Source organism: Petaurus breviceps, unplaced genomic scaffold (assembly GCF_028583685.1).
Source record: "Petaurus breviceps papuanus isolate PSGF00001 unplaced genomic scaffold, PetGlider_PUasm1.0 90537, whole genome shotgun sequence".
In the NCBI taxonomy this organism is placed as follows: Eukaryota; Metazoa; Chordata; class Mammalia; order Diprotodontia; family Petauridae; genus Petaurus; species Petaurus breviceps.
In genome coordinates, this window is record NW_027187271.1 from 1801799 (window position 1) to 1814674 (window position 12876).

At 40.5% G+C, this 12876-nt stretch overlaps 1 protein-coding gene and 1 long non-coding RNA gene across 3 annotated transcripts in view; one reads left to right on the forward strand and one right to left on the reverse strand.

Moving 5' to 3' along the window:
• The window catches only part of COPS6 (COP9 signalosome subunit 6), a 182919-nt gene that overhangs the window by 23817 nt on the left and 146226 nt on the right, over nt 1–12876 (reverse strand). The window lies entirely within an intron of this gene.
• LOC138142248 (uncharacterized) overlaps nt 10991–12876 on the forward strand; it is a 2044-nt gene continuing 158 nt past the window's right edge. The window contains exon 1 of the long non-coding RNA XR_011163386.1: nt 10991–12871. This is a non-coding gene — a long non-coding RNA (uncharacterized lncRNA). The remainder of the gene's footprint in view (nt 12872–12876) is intronic.

Genomic DNA, 12876 nt, shown 5'->3' on the forward strand with positions numbered 1-12876 from the left:
GAAGTGTTCTGTGATTTGATCTGTATTCTGGGAAGCCGTTGTCCAGGGCCCCCCCAGGCTTTGAGAAACCCAGATGTTGACTGGGTATGGATGTAATAATGGTTGGACAGTTTGGAAATCTGTCTACTTGATCTGTTTCTGTCTTGATAATTCTGGCTGTATGCTTTGAAGTTCGGGGTGCTGACCTTTTCCCCTGAACAAGGTAAACGATATATGTCTGACTGATTAAAGTAAGCTTGTTAACCCATTTTGAGTTGCTTTCCTTTATCAAAGCAGATCCAAGAACCTGTATGGGCAGCCTGAGGACGCTTGGGGTGCTTGCCGCTACAGTTCCCCATCTGTAAAATGAACTGGAGAAGGACATGGCAAACTACTTCAGTATCTTTGCCAAGAAAACCCCAAATCTGGTCACAAAGAATTCAATACAACTGAAAATGACTGAACAACAATAACCACATTCATCTTGGACACTGGAGGAAAAAGTGCCAGGCCTGGGAGTGCTCTTGAGGGCTTGATTATTTCCTGTTTCCCCAACAGTTAAACTGGATCTACTTCCCTCCTCTTGCTTCCCATTTTGGCCAGAACCATATGTAACAGAAATGTCTTACCTTGTGAAGTCCTGGTGTTGCCACATTTATATTCTGGCATCCCACAAGAGTCACATTTTAAATAGAGGACCTTACCTCTCTGGAATGCCTTTCCATCTATGTTGACAAACTAAATGCCTTTTTCCCTTTTCTATAATAAGTAACACTGGGCAAAAACTTAGATAACAAGGACAGAATCTGCAGGTTTCAGAAATGAATTTATAATATTTCATAGAAGAGGAACACTAATAATGTAAGCATAACCTTGGTAAGATATGGTCAATGATTCCAGTTTATCATAAAAGTTAATAACTCTTCATCAAACTAATAGCTATTATTAAATTTAGGAGGCCCTAGTGTCTTTAAACTTCCATGGTCTCTTCCATTATACTGTGGATTCTTCTTCCACAGTTGGATAATCTAGGGTCAGTGGGATCCTGTCACTCACCATTACATACAAAATGATTGATGTCATTTGGTGAAGTCTACCTTGCCTCTCTCAAGAAGAGAAACTGCTTTTCTTCATATACTTTCCTCTTCAAAGTGAAGGAGAATGTATTTGGTCTTTTAGCACTTCAGCGTCTAGTTGAATCCTTACCTGATACAAGGAGGGAGCTAGGCAGTTTGGAGTGCAGGTGGTTCAATAAGTCTCTGTTTTGGAGACTGGTCTTTATGGTTGCAGCAAGTAATCTCTTCTCTTCCACTTTCCCTCTTATCCTGCCTTCCTTGTTTCTTTCTCATTTCTCTTTTTGGACCCATTGGGAGTTGGAGTTTTTTGAGTAGGGGAGTGACATGGCATACCTGTGTTTTAGAATGATAATGAATAAAGGTTGGGCTGGAATCGAGAGAGACTTGAGGCAGGAAATCCAGGCATGAGATGATGAGTGCCTGCATTAGGGTGGTAACTATATGAATGGAGGGAAGGGGGACATAAAGGAGAGATATGAAAGTAGTAATTATAGAACTTGGCAACATATTGAATGTGTGGAGTCATAAAATAACGAATTAAGGATGATACCTAGGTTGTGAGCCTGGGGGACTGGGAGGATGGTGATGATTTCATGTCAGTCATGAAGCTGGAAAGAGAGGAGGGTTTGGTGGGAAAAAGAGAAAGAATTTCGTTTTAGACATGTTGAGTTTAAGATGTCTACAGGACATCTAGTTTGAGATGTCCAATAGTCAATTGAAATATCCAAAAGCCAATGGAAAAAGTCAGGGCTGGTTATGTAGATTTGGGAATCATCTACATAGAGATAAATAATTTACTCTAAGGGAACTGATAAGCTCACCAAATGAGATAGAATAAAGGGTCAAGAGGCACCCTTGGGCAGCAACCATGGGTGTCTGGCATGACCTGTATGGTGATCCAGCAGAGGAGACTGAGGAGTGGTCAGACTGCAGGCAGGAGAATAAACGGGAAAAGAGAAGTGTCAAGAAATCCTAGAGTATCTAGTAGAACAGGGTGATCAATGGTGTCTAAATCTAAAGAGAGATTAAGAAGGTCACCTGTCTGTAATGAGCCTCTCTGTACTTTGTTAGGATGATCCTTAGACCATTGATCATAGTCTGATAGTGGGACAAATTCAAGGCATTCCAAGCTTGTACAACCTGTCAGAGCCTGTGCTCTATCAACACAGCCTTTGAAAGTCCAGCCATGATTGAGGCATGGGAATAGAAGTTTTGCTGAGAAACTATTTAGACAGAAAAAAATAATATGGTAAAATGTATTTTAATTAAGAAAAATACTTATTCTGGGTTCCTTTTTAATTCTGGGCATTCATAAAATGTCTGCCATTTAAAAATTTACTCTATGTGTTTGCTATTTTTATGCTGTTAATTTCATTTTGCATAATTTCTTTTGTCTTTCCACATTTACTTGTTATAAAGTCTCATTCATATACAATATTTCAAAAAATCATCACAAAATGTTTTCATTTGGTTTCAGTGGTTTTCAAAAGCTCCTCCTAAATTTATCTCTTCAAAAATCTTCCAAAATATAGTTTATTTCATTTCTTGCTAAAAGATTTTTACCTTCTTCTCTGTGTGACCCAAGAGGAAACACATTCCCACTGTAGTTTAGAATACTTTTAGTGTAAGAAATTGTAATTAAAAAGACAGTGATAAAACTCCAAGTGGCATGCTGCTTAGGGAATCAACCATCTCCAGGCCTGGCTATAACATCTATTACCTCTTTGATGGCTGAAATCAGTTATTTGTTTTTCCAAGTAAACTAATACTCTCAGAGGCCATTGAAAGAGGGGAGCTACTATTTATATCACAACACAGAGTGATAGAATATTGACCACAGTCTGAGTGGTCATCAGAGGATTCAGGGTCAAAAGACATTTATTTATTTATTTGTTTGTTTATTTATTTTTAGTTTTCAACATTCACTTTTATAAGATTTTGAGTTCCAAATGTTTTTCCCTCCCTTTTTCACCTCCTCCCTCTCCAAGACAGAATGTAATCTGATATAGGCTATACATGTACAATCATATTAAATATATTTCCACATTAGTCATGTTGTGAAAGAAGAATCAGAATAAAAGGGGGAAACCATGAGAAAGAAAAAAAGAGGGAAAATAGTGTGCTTTGATCTGCATTCAGACTCGATAGTTCTTTCTCTGGATGTGGATAACATTTTCCATCATGAGTCCTTTGGAATTGTCTTAGATGACTGTATTGCTGAGAAAAGCTGAGTCTATCCAAATTGATCACTGCACAATGTTGCTGTTACCAGGTTCAGTGATCTCCTGGTTCTGCTCACTTCAGTGAGCATCTGTTCATGTAAGTCTTTCCAGGTTTTTGTCTGAAGATATGTTTGTTTGTTTTGTTGTTGCTGTTTTTTGGAGGGGGGAATGCAGGGCAATTGGGGTTAAGTGACTTGCCCAAGGTCACATGGCTAGTAAGTGTTGAGTGTCTGAGGCCGGATTTGAACTCAGGTCCTCCTGACTCCAGGGGCTGGTGCGCTATTCACCGAACCACCTAGCTTCCCCTCAGAAGATATCTTGATATTCCTCAGGAATAGCCATTTTCCATTTTCCCTGGGAATTTTTTTTTAGTCACCTGCCATGTCATCTCTGCTTCCTCCTCTGACTATACTCTGACAGTCCAATTGGTATCTTCAGCACCCTAGCAGCTGTGGAAGTGCCCCTAAGATTAATATATCAGTTTTCTACGAGTTACCTTACCAGGCAGGTGCACTGGACACAGAGTAGGCCCATTTGCCAGAAAGGAGCTAATAAGGAGCTTGAAGTGAGCCAAAGTTTTACTCACTACCAGATGCCTTTACTGTTGTTTGCTGGCTGTCCTTGCTAAGTTGTCCCAACCCCTGCCCCCAACTAGTCCAAAACAGCCTTGTAGTCAACTGTTTCTGCAAAACTGTTTTTATGTCCCACCTGTTCCTGGGAAAAATTGTCCAATCTTTTTCCCAACCCTTCTCTCTACCTCCCCTTTGCGATTTTCAAGCATAAATTTCCCCTTCCTCTCTTGGGCTGTGGGCTCCCTTGGACTTTGTCCTGGGGTACTTCAGCACTAGTGTATGATTTTCCTCCTAATAAAACTTTTCTTCTTTTAACTCAGCTTGGACTCTTCTGCATTTTGAGGAGTGGGCTTTGAGCCATGTGTTCAGGGGACCCTGGAGGCCAGAGAGAGTTAGAAGAAATCCTCTGACCAGTAGTAACTCCCTTGTGTTGCTCAGTGATATGAATGGAGCAGCCAATAAATTGTGGTTGTTGTTTTACTTTTTTTTTTAATTTTTTTAATCAAATGCTTTATTAACTTCTAGTTTACATCATTCATTTACCCAAGATTTTGAGTTACAAATTTTCTCCCCATTCTTCCCCTACCCACCACCCCAAAACAGCGATCCCACTGGATATCCCCTCCCCCAGTCTGCTCTTTCCCATATCTTCTCCCATATACACTCTGACTTTCCAGTAGGGCACGATGGATCTCTATGCCCCAGGGCCTATATATCTTATTTCCCAGTTACATGTAAAATAATATTGATAATAGTATATATATATATGTATGTGTGTATGTATATATATATACATATATATATATATATATTTTAAACATTTGATTTTAAAACTTTGAATTCCAGATTCATTCCCTTGCTCCCTTGTCACCCACCCTTACTGGGAAGAGGAGCAATTCAATATAGGTTGTACATGTGTAGCTATGCAAAATATTTCCATAGTAGATATATTGTAAAAAACTGACTATATTTCCCTCCCTCCTATCCCACCTTCCACTTGTTCTATTGATTGGGTGCTTGGGGTGTCTATCTTTGTAACATCAATTTGTAAAACCAGTTTGTAAAATCACATTCCCCACCCCCCCAGCCTCAGAGCATTAACTCTGCCCCTTCCCCCTGCCAGCACTCTGCCCAGCAACAATTCATGAACTGTTTATCTCTGCTTGGTACAATAACAAGCTACACCTATGAATCCTTCACTAAACTATCTATAAATATTTTAGCTTAGGCAAATGTTATCTCCCCCTAGTATAATGGCCAGCTGCACCTACGAATCCTCCAATGCACTATCTGTAAGTTAACTCCTCAGCCAATTATACACATACTGAATCCCCATTAGCCTTGGTTCCCAACATCCATCTTGTCAAACACAAGACTGATGGGTGGCAGACTAGGCACTTCTCAGTCAGCCCTGACCACTAGCTGACTTAGTGGTGTTTCAAGCCTAAAACTACACCTCCATGCAGCCCCCAACTTGGGCTATTTCCCAGTGAATTATGGGCAATACACATTCACAGTTGATATTAAGAGTGCATGTTCCTTTAAGCACTGACCACTCCTTAACTCCTCCCTAATCCCACCCTTACTCACCTAGTTACCATAGTTGACATCTGATTTACTATTGTAACTCTTTATAAACCATACCTATGACTTTCTTAAGGTTGCAGGTTCCCTAAGAACTCTTGCCTGCTGTATAGCATAACAATAAACTTTTACAATCCTGACTTAAAAGATTGCTTGGGTCCTATGAATTCATTCCAGACTGCCCACTCAGGGACTCTGGTTATTGGAGCCCCTGAAACACCTATCACTCCCTTCTCACTATTCTCTACTTTGATCCTGTCCCTTTGCAAAAGTGGGTGCTTCCAACTTCCCTCGCCCCGCCCAGCCTGCCCTCCCTTCCATCATGCCTCCTCTCATTCCCTTCCCCCTACTCTCCTGTAGGGTGAGATACCTTATTTGGTGTGTATTTCATTCCCTCTCCAAGCCAAATTCAATGAACGTAAGGTTGATTCATTCCCTTTTGCATTCCTGTTCTTCCCCTCCATTGTAACCATTTTCCCTTGCCTCTTCTATATGATAGTTTACCCCATTCTGTCTCTCCCCATCTCCTCTCATTATATTCCTCTCTCACCTCTTAATTTCACCTTTTAAGTATCATCCCTTCCCATTAAATTGGTCCTGTGCCCTCTTTCTATGTATACCTGTACACATATATACACACATTCACACATGTATTCATATGCCCATATACCCTCCTATATAGACATATAAATGTATGTGTGTATATATATGTACATATATATATACACACATATATATTTACATACATTTCTATTCCCTTCAATTATTCTCTACTGAGAAAAGTTTCACAAGTTACAATTATCGTTTTTCCATGTAGGAATGTAAATAGTTCAACTTTGATAAGTTTCTTATGATTTCTTTTCTCTGTTTACCTTCTCATGCTTCTCTTGCTTCTTGTATCTGAATGTCAAATTTTCTATTCAACTCTGGTTTTTTCATCAAGAATGCTTGAAAGCCCAGGTAGCACAGCAAGTAAGAGCACTGGCTACAGTGTTGAGAAGACCTGAAGATCGAATCCCGGGCTCTGACACTTAGCACCCACCCAGAAACACCTGGCCGTGTAACCTTGAGCAAGTTACTTAACCCCTATTGCTCAAAAAAAAAAAAAAAAAAAAAAAAAAAGAATGCTTGAAAGTCCTCTATTCCATTGAATGGCCATATTTTCCCCTGAAACATGATACTCAGTTTTGCTGGATAGGTGATTCTTGGTTTTAACCCCAGCTCCTTTGCCCTCCAGAATATCATATTCCAAGGCCTTCAATCCCTCAGTGTACAAGTTGCCAGATCCTGTGTTATCCTGATTTTGTTTCCACAATATTCAAATTGCTTCTTCCTAGCTGCTTGTAATATTTTGTCCTTGATCTGGGAATTCCAGAACCTGGGTATAATATTCCCAGGAGTTTTCTTTTTGGGATCTTTTTCAGGAGGTGATCGGTGGATTCTTTCAACCTTTATTTTGTCCTCTGGTTCTAAAACATCAGGGCAATCTTCCTTGAGAATTTCTTAAAGGATGATTTCTAGGTTCTTTTTTGATCATGGCTTTCAGGTAGTCCAATAATTTTTAAATTATCTCTCCTGGATTTATTTTCCAGGTCAGTGGTTTTCCCAATAAGATATTTCACATTGTCTTCTATTTTTTCATTTGTTTGGATCTGTTTAACATCATCCTGATTTCTCATAAAGTCACTAGCTTCCATTTGCTCCAGTCTAATTCTGAAGGATTGATTCTCTTCAGTGAGCTTTTGAGATTCTTTTTCCATCTGGCAAATTCGGCTTTTTAAGGCATTCTTCTCATTGCCTTTTTGAGCCTCTGTTTGCCATTTGAGTTAGTCTATTTTTTAAGGTGTTATTTTCTTCAGTTGGGTTGACTCTCATTTTATAATTTTCTTGCATCATTCTTATTTCTCTTCCCAATTTTTTCTCCACTTCTCTTATTTGGTTTTCAAAATCCTTTTTAAGCTCCTCTATGGCCTATAACCAGCTCATATTTTTCTTGGAAGCTTTTGGTGCAGGAGTTCTGACTTCATTGTCTTCCTCCTATTCCATGCTTTGATCCTTTTTGTCCCCAAAATAGGAGTGCAAAGTTGGATTTCTCTGCTTGGTTTGCTTCCTTTGCCTGCTCATGTTGCCACTCAATTACTTGACTTTTGGACTTTTTGCCACAGTAGGACTCTGCCACCAGACAGGGGAGCTTCATCCCAGTCACTGGGTTTTTCTCAGCTGCTGAAGTTATTAGTTGGGTGCCCTCTCTGAAGCCTCCCCTATGCTCTGGCAAGCTGGTCACACATCCCAGGACCTCTACCCTAGACTGCAATCCAGATCCAAGCAGGTCAAAGCAAGAGTGATTACCCCTCAGACTGGTTGCTTGGTCCCCCTACAATCTGCAGGCCAGGAGCTAAAGCTGCCACGTGGCTGTGGCTACATGGCTGCTGCATCTCAGCCACTTCTCCTTCCAGGGGATAAAGGCTGACTGAACTCCCTAACTATTGGATCCCAAAGTCCACACTGCACTGACCTCTCATTTTGTCCTTAGCATCTATGTGTTGATAATTCTGGAAACTGACACAGCTGCTGGTGATCTGGAGTCCCTCCAGCCGGTGGCTGGTCAGGCCGCCCTGGGGCTAAGACCTCTGGCTCTTGAGGGGCTGGGGTCAGCAACCAGAGCACTGCTGGCTGCTTCCTGCTGGCCTGCCAGGCTGTCCTCAGCAGGAGATTATCTTCTCTGTGTCATTTTGTGGGTTCTGTAGCTCCAAAGTTTGTTCAGAGTCATGTTTTACATGACTTGGAGGAGGTGGGAGCCGGAGCTTGTAGGAAGTCCTTTTTCTACTCTGCCCCTGTTGTTGTTTTAAAGAATCCCACTCAGTATAAAAATAACATTCCCATCATGTTATAGTTAGAGTTACTTCCTACCTAATTTCTGCTCTCTGGAGTATATATAGGACAAGCTGAAAGCCAAAGGAAAGCAAAAGAAACATTCATCTGCCCATATACAGGGGCTTCACATTCATGGAGTACTATCTTTTAGATGATTCTTGCAGAAATGTAAAAACATAGTATATTATCTGAAGATCCTTGGAAAATTTTTCTTGCCTTCCATACTTACTGAAAGTGAGACTTCTGATTTTTCTCTTCTTTTAGTCACTCTCAGCTAATCATTGTGGCTAACCATTGTGGTAAACTGAACTGAGGACTCAGCAGCAGAGGAAATAAAGTTTAATTTATTTATAGAACACTTTGGCTTATCCCTAAATAGAACAATGTTTTCTGCTGTTTCCTTTAATTATCAATTAACATATTTCTGCCATATCCTAATGCAAACCAAAGCCAATGGAAAAGTTGAAATGCAATTACCTAATTAAATCTAATTATCCTTTTTCTCTTTGATTCCCAGATATCTCCTTGTATTTCATTAAGCATATCCCGAGGTAGCTTGCAAAGTTTGTTATTGAAATTGTCTTAAGAGTTTCAAGGGTAGGGGCGGCCAGGTAGCACAGCAAGTAAGAGCACCGGATCGAATCCCGGGCTCTGACACTTAGCACTCACCCAGAAACACCTGGCTGTGTAACCTTGAGCAAGTTACTTAACCCTAATTGCTCAGGGGCGGCCAGGTGGCTCAGCGAGTAAGAGCACCGGCTCCAGTGTCGGGATGACCTGGATCAAATCCGGGCTCAGATACTCAGAACCACACCCAGAAATAATAACTGGCCATGTAACCTTGAGCAAGTTACTTAACCCCGATTGCTTAAAAAAAAAAAGTTTCAAGGGTGGTTTAATATGAATGTATATGTAGAGCCCATATCAGATTGCATGCCATCTTGGGGAGGGAGAAGGGGAAGGAAGGGGAGAAAATTGAAAACTCAAAAGCTTATGAAAATGAACATTGAAAATTAAAAATAAATAATTAAAACAAAAATTTCATGTGTGGTGTTTGTTCTTTCCTTTTTCAACCACTGGATTTAATCTGTGCTGTTTATCTTTATTCTGAATTTTTGGATACTTTCCCTTACAATATGGGATTCAGATTTTTTTTGATTTGACACATTCTTCTGGTTGTCTCGGTGCATTTTGTCTCCCAGGTCTGACTTGTGAAGAATGTGTTCTTTTTTAATTAGAACAGAATTGGTGTTCTGCTTTTGTTTTGGTCTTTTTGGAGGGGGAAAGGCAGGGCAATTGAAGTTAAGTGACTTGCCCAAGGTCACACAGCTAGTAAGTGTTAAATGTCTGAGCTCTGAATTGAACTCAGGTCCTCCCTCCTGACTCCAGGGCAGGCTCTCTATTCACTGCGCCACCTAGCTGCCATTTGGTGTTCCGTTTTGAGGAAGCTGGTAGTGGGCTGGAGAGAGCAATGGGCCTGGAATCAGGAAAATCCAGGTTCAAACCTGGTAGTTTGAAGTTCAACTCAGACACTTACTGAGCAAGTAACTTAATGGGTTTGTCTCAGTTTTCTCAACTGTGAAATGGGTGTGATATTAGCACATAGAAGTGTGATCATGAAGATCAAATGAGATAATTGTAAGAAGAGTTGAACATATTGCCTAGCACACAATAGTCACTATATCAATGCTTATTTCTTTCTAAATATTTTTTACTTCTGATTTTCTTGCAGCTAGGTTGTACAGTAGACAGAATGCTTCGAAGTCAGTGACTCACTAGCTGTTTGCCTCAGCTTCCTCCGCTATTAAATGGGGATAATTGTAGCACTTATCTTCTGGGATTGTTAGGATCAAATGAGATAATTGTAAAGCATTTAGCACAGTGCCAGACACATAGCAAGCACTATATAAATATTACTCTGCCAAGTATCTTTCATTTCTATACTTTCAAATTGTAAACCCATCACATTCTCTTTCAGACCCTTTTCTCCTTTGGAGAGAATGTTCAGTGTCTATTAAGTTCATCACTCTGCTATTGGTTTGTTTTTCAATTCCACACTGAGATTTTTCTGACTTGTTAAATTTTTTTTTTAAGCAATTGGGGTTAAGTAACTTGCTCAAGGTTACATGGCCAGTTATTTCTGGGTGTGGTGCTAAGTATCTGAGCCTGGATTCAATCCCCAGGTCATCCTGACACTGGAGCCAGTGCTCTTACTCGCTGAGCCACCTGGCCACCCCTAAGCAATTGGGGTTAAGTAACTTGCTCAAGGTTACACGGCCAGGTGTTTCTGGGTGGGTGCTAAGTGTCTGAGTCTGGATTCAATCCCAGGTCATCCCGACTCTGGGGCCAGTGCTCTTATTCACTGTGCTACCTGGCCGACCCTGACTTGTTAATTCTTTATGTCTTCTGTTTTGTCATTTTAGTTTCCCGCTATTGTTCTATGGGAATCTCTGTAATTCCTTTTCTGGGGGTGGCAGAGAGAGTGTGGGATTTTGGTTCCTTTCATGGTATCCTTGAGCACAACATTTTTTGAGGTTTTTTTTTTCTCATTTTTCCTTCTGTCTTTATGGACAACTCCATTATTTTATCTTCTTGTGAGCTAGGTTTTTACTTAGGACTTTTCCTTTGAACTTACATCCTTTCAGGATTTTTCTTGTATTTCCAAGTTATTCTCTGATTTTTCCTCCACCCTCTTTGCTCCTTCTTCCTTCCAGTGCTGCATAGATCCTGAAGGTTGGTCCTTCAGTTAGTGGTCTTAAACTCTTGGTCTCAGTCCTTGACCAGAAAAAGCTCTGGAAAAAGGCTGGTTTTCTTTTTTTCTCTTGGACAGAAGCTCTTTCCCCTCTGGCCTAAGACTTTGTACTGTCTGGGCCTTCTATTACCCTTATTCCAGTCCCTTTTTTTGAGTGGCTGAACAAAATAAATATCTTTTGCCTTTTGTGAGGCAAGGTTTGAACCACTTCTGTGGGAGGACCAGGCAGCAATTCACATAGCCAACACAATAAAAAAACAAAAACTATGAGATTGTGCTAATTGTGTTCAGCATGTGGTGTTTTGGGGATGGGGACCTTCAGTGGGGCCTCAGCCTACTTAGGCTGTCTGATGTTATTCCATTAGGTCTTTGCCCTTTGTGAATTTAGCTACTGCTTCTATATTCAGTGCATAATTTATTTGAGATTTTGGAGTGTGACAGCTTTGCAGAAAATGACTACTCTGCCATCTTGCCAGTTACACAATCCTTAGTTTCATTTATCACAAGAATATCAACACTGATATGATTTTTTCCAATAGTATGTCACTTCAATAGACAAAGAACATTTAGAGTACCTACAATGAAGTTGTCTATAGACTAAAAACTGATTTTGAGTGCCCTTGGCTCCATTTTCCACCACCATCATGATGGACTCAGAAGGAAGCCACAGGACTGGGGGTCATTTTGTATTTTTCTTTGTTTCATGGGCTTCAATGGCAAAATAATTCAATACTTAGTGAGAGGTTAATCTGCTAGTAATGAGTCTTTCTATACTTAACTAGGCAGGTTCTCAGACTGCAAACTCAGCCTATCACCATTACCATACTCAAGGCCTTTCCAGTGTAGTAAAACATGCTAGCGCTAACGTGGCCTAATTTTGCTGACTGTAGGGGCAAGGTAAGCCCCTCTGTGAGGAATAAGATTATACAAACCAAGGCCCCAACTCAATATGACCTTTCTATTACCCTAAGCTGTTTGGGAACAGGGATCCTGAGAATGTAAGGGCTGCTCCTCTCCTGGGACCCTGGCCAGGTCCTTGAGAAGAGATATAACTGCCCAACTCCTGGAACTAGCCATTCCAAGGAAACATCATTTGTGGGGGGACCTTGGAGGGATTGGCCTCCATCCCAGGCCTCACACAAGATATGATACTTGTTAAAAACACCTGGCAGTGCGCCTTCTTTGTTCTTAGCTCTACCTAAACTAAGATTCAGACCCCAAATTGGAATCTCACCCATGGAGGGACCCTCACATGCGGGACCCTGATGGCTGTACTGGGATTCCCCAGCTTGTGTGGTCAGGTATTGGTGCTTCCCCGAAACAGCGATGCTTGTAAATACATATATCCATTATTAATCATAATTGCTCTTATTCTGCTATCTTTAAGACTCTTATCCTGTTATCTCTGGTTTCTTTCTCACTTGCTTATATATACACATATACACACATATTCTGAATAAATATTCTAAAGAAATTGCCTTGGGTCTTTCTTGGAGTGCCAAGCATTCTGTTTACATGAATCCTGAACCTCCTCAATCGGACACTGATGTGGCCTTTGAGACTCCTCTAGACCATGAGGAGGCACAGGATTAGAACTTTGTTGAGAACCAATAAATACCAAAAATACAAAATTACCACATTTACAAAACAAAAATTAAACCATGTTAAAAACTCAAATCACAAGTGAATTTTCTCAAAAATTTTAAGTACATATAGATCATATACAAATAACTAATTGTACTTAACATATAAAAACATACTAGGGGTGTGGTGTGTGTGTGTGTGTGTGTGTGTGTGTGTGTGTGTGTGTGTGTGTG